The following is a 4,694-nucleotide window of genomic DNA, read 5'->3' on the forward strand; positions in this document are numbered from 1 at the left end:
CAGGCTTGGATTCTCCCTGACTTCCTCTTCTACAACAGCCCAGAGACACTGCTTTGCAAGGGCTCCTGTGATTACTTAGGCTGATGGGATAATCTTATTTCAATGTCAACTGATGAGTAACTATAATTACATCCTCAATGTTGCTTTGACCTATAAGACATCATCATCCTGCCCCGGGGATGAAGACCACGCATGCCGTCTGAGAATTCTGCCTACCACAACTACTGATCTTAAAAACATTATTCTGGAGGAAAGGAAGAAACGGAATGAGAAACATAGTACAATACGGGATGGTTAATTTTAGGTGTCAACTTGGCTATGCCACCAGGACCTGGGTATTTGGATAAACACTATTTCAGGTCTATGAGGGTGCTTCTGGAGGAGGCTAGCCTTGGACTCTGCTTTAGTCTGTAGACGGAGTAAAGCAGATTGCCCTCCCCAGTGTGTGGGGGTGGGGCTCCCTCAGTCCACTGAAGGCCTGAATAGCATGAAAGCCTGAGGAAGAAAGAAGTCTCTCTGCCTCTCTTCCAGGTGGGACATCGTTCTTCTCCTGCTTTTGGACTACAGCCACACCACTAGCCCTCCGGAGTCTCCAACTTGCTGACTGCGGACCTTGGACTTCTAAACCTCCATCACCACATTAGCCATTCCTTATTGTAAATCTGTCTGTCTGTCTGTCTGTCTGTGCATCCATTCATCTATCTAACCTCCTATTGATTTTGTTTCTCTGGAGAACCCACACAAGTATAAATACAATTATAAAAATATATGCACATACAACAGTATGTTTTGCAAGAACACATACATGAATGTGTGCTCATGAACCTCATGTGCTTCAGAGCCTGTACTTGCTGTTCTAGGGCTTCTCTCAGATACCTTCCTGGCTCACACGCTCACCTTCTGCACGTTTTTGCTCCTGTGTCACCTCCTGAGTAGGGCGTTTCCTGGCCGCCCTGTTTAAAAATGGCACCTTCCCCCGCCCTGCACTTTTTTCTCCCTCTTATCCACTTTATTTTCCTCATAGTACCTACTGCCCTTTAATAATATTTACTACTTATTTTTTTGTTATGCATTCCTACTAGAATGTAGACTCCTGGAAGGCAGGATTTGTTAAATCTGTTTTGGCCACCGATGTGTCCCTGGCCCTTGAAACAGACACATAATGGGCACATATAAAAAATATCAACTAAATGAATGATTACAAGTACATTAGAATACTTGCCTATGGGGAAAGAGAATTGGGATGAAATAGAATAAAAAGCATTAGAGCAAAAGTCCTGGAGGCTTGTGTGGACCAGTGATAATCAAGCTGAGAATTGATTCAGCCCTCCACACCCAAGGCTGGCAGCAGCCACATTTTCCCTATAAAACAGTCCAGCTGGTAGCCTTGGGGAAATCTAACTTCTTTAACTAACACAAGATAATGGCTTCCTGGTAAGGGGCCTTGAACTGGCTACACGGCATGAACTGAACTTCTAGATTATTTCTAATTCAGAACGGAAACTGTGATGTTCCTGCATTACTACTCGAGGTTCTGTTTTGCTTGTAAATCACTTATGGTTGCATGAAAGCATCGGTTCTTTCTGAATTAGCTGTTTGTCACTATATAAACTTAGTGGCACAGTCTTGTACTGTATTTAGTACAAAAGCTCAGATCTCTTTTAGAACATTCTCTATTAAAAGTTTTTATTATTTTCATAAACATTGAATTTGATGGCTCTTTAAAATAGCGCCTCATTTTTTCTTTTTTGACTCTAGAGATGGAACTCAGGGAAATAAATGTGCTCTTCATATCACAAACCCATTCTTTTATGTAAGTTTTAAAAAATGCAGGATGGCAATTTAAGAGGCTAAACAATGAGGTAGCCTTTTCAGATACCCCTGATACATTCATTATGTGCTAGTATAAAACACAAGAACTACACCTTTTATAACCCAAGCACACTGAAATGTTCAGGTGATTTGTCTTTGGTGCTACATCAATTTTACGCAGAAGTATGATTTGCCTTGAACTCCTCTACAACACTTTTGAGGCTTTTTTCTCCATGCACTTTGGTAGAAGCTTACTGCACTAAGCAGGTGTCATTGTAGTTCCCTGGCCACCGTTGAATGTTACTGCTGAAAACACATCTTCTGTGTAGTGTCAAGGTGAATGGAAAATTTGCTAACATAATTGACTTTTGTTCAATTTATGTTATCACTATCTGTGTGAAGCAAAGAGGTTGTTGGAAGGAAAGCGTATCTTTCAAAAATTTATAGAGCCAAACTGAGCTCACCAATAGCTGACAAACAGGTAGGTAGACTATAGGGGCCAAAAGAGACTCTGCAAAGGAATGTAAAAGAGCCTCCAAAACTATAAGGAAGAGTTCCTGAATATACATCAGAGGGAAAAATTGATTAGAGATTTGGTAGGTGTTACTATGATGTAACAGGTAAATTTGGTGGTACAAAGGAGATGGTGACCAATAGAATTTACCTTTTTTTCTCAGGCTATTAAAAAATCTTGGGAATATTACTATTGCCAAATGCTTCCCTGAAAAAAATGAGATAGAACCACTGTACGAGGTCTGTCCAGAAAAAGTCCAGCCATTGTTAATATAACGAGAACAGTTTGTGTGACATCGATGGAACCTGGCAGCCAAGGAGAGTGGACTGGAATGCGCATGCGTCAACAATGACAAGTTCACTGTACTAGTCAGTGGGGGCGGTAGATGCCGTTGAGTGAGCATGTGTACTGTGCAGCCATTGCATTCAAAATGACTGAGCAAGTAGAGCAGCGAATCTGCATCAAATTTTGCATGGAGCTTGAACATTCCTCTGTGGAAATTATTCAGATGATTCAGAAGGCTTTCAGGATGATGCAATGAGTTGCAGCACACATAAAAGTGTGGCACGAACTTTGAAGCGTGGCTTCAAAGATGGTTGAGAAACTGTTGGAAGTGATCCACGTTCTGGAAGGCCTGCAACAAGCAGATCACCTGAGAGTGTTGAACGTGTACGGGCTGCAATCAACAAAGATCGACTAGAAGCTGATCTGGGAATTCCAAAAACTACTGAGTCTGGGATTTTGATGCAGGATCTTGGCCTGAAACATGTCGTGGCAAAATTCATTCCACAGCTTCTGCTACCAGAGCAGAAGGAACATCGTGCTGCAGTTGCTAATGACTTTATTCAAACTACTGCCAATGAACCAGATTTCCTGAAGAAGGTCATACCCAGAGATGAATCGTGGGTCTATGGCTGTGATCTGGAAATGAAGGTGTCCCAATTGAAGTCGCCTGGTTCTCCATGCCCAAAGAAGGCGCAGCAAAGTCACAGCAAGATCAAGACCATTTTTCATTGGGAAGGTGTTGTCCATCACAAATATGCCCCTCCGGGCCAAACAATTACTAAGGAGTTCTACCTCAGTGTTCGTTGTCAGTTGAGAGATGCAACACAATGAAAACAGCCACAGCGACGGGCTGCTGGCAACTGGCACCTTCATCACAACAACAGGCCTGTTCGTGCATCACGTCTCATGCAGAGTGTTTTGGTGAAGCATCAAATCACCCAGGTGACTCAGCCCCCCTACAGCCCAAATTTGGTGCCCTTAGACTTCTGGCTTTTCCCAAAACTAAAATCCCCTTTGAAAGGAAGAGATTTCAGACTGTCGATGAGATTCAGGAAAATACGATGGAGCAGTTGATGAAGATTCCAACAAAGGATTTTACAGAGTGTTTTGAACAGTGGAAGAGATACTGGGAGAACTGTGTGAGGTGCCAAGGTGACTACTTTGAAGGGGACTGAGGTGTCATTGTCCTATGTACAATGTTTCTTGTATCTTGTATCTTCAATAAATATCTCTATTTTTCACATTACATGGCTGGATACTTTCTAGACGGATCTCATTGTATGTTGGACAACACCCACGATATTCTAAGCCAAACTGACAGAAAAATAAATACAGATAAATCACTGTGACTGCAATAGCATGAAAGAGATGGAAAGACCAAGAGGATGCTATTGGGAACTAGAGGTTATAACATAGATCCTAGCATTAAAAAAGGCTGCTGGTCTGGCAGATTAGAAAAATACAAAAGTACCTTATTCAAAACAAGGGCTTAAAATATTTGGCAGGAGATTATAGGCCTTATATCTCTCCCTTTTATGCCAAGTAAGCAAATGGAGTCTAAAATATAGGACTGGTTCACTGGACACGGGACAGCTAGGGCTCTGCCGGTGTAAGATTTATTGTGCTGAGCTGCACACTCCTGCTTCTCACTGTAGGTCTGTGGGTTGGCTGATGAACATCTGCTCTACCTGCGTTTATTTGCTGCCTGTGCTGCAGGGTAACAGGTGTACAGGGAAAGGGCTTCTCGGGACAATGACAAAGTCACAAGAGGGCAACAGGAAACATCTAAGGTCTCTTCAGGCTTTGTCTTAGAACTGGCACACTGTCTTTTCTGGCCCATTCCATTGGCCCAAACAAGTTTTAGGACTAAGCCCAAAGTCCAGGGGCAGGGAATGAGACTCTACCCGTAAGGGTGTGAATGAAGAGAGGAGTGAAGATTTTTATAGTTCATACACTGGCATATTTTATCAGTGTCTGTTTGCCATTGTGGCTTTCTCCCCACGTCTTCTGTCTGGATTCACGTTTATTTTTGCTGATAATATTCAAGACAATAAGGATTGATAGATATTTTAACACAATAAAA

This window comes from Desmodus rotundus, chromosome 5, assembly GCF_022682495.2.
Source record: "Desmodus rotundus isolate HL8 chromosome 5, HLdesRot8A.1, whole genome shotgun sequence".
Lineage (NCBI taxonomy): Eukaryota > Metazoa > Chordata > Mammalia > Chiroptera > Phyllostomidae > Desmodus > Desmodus rotundus.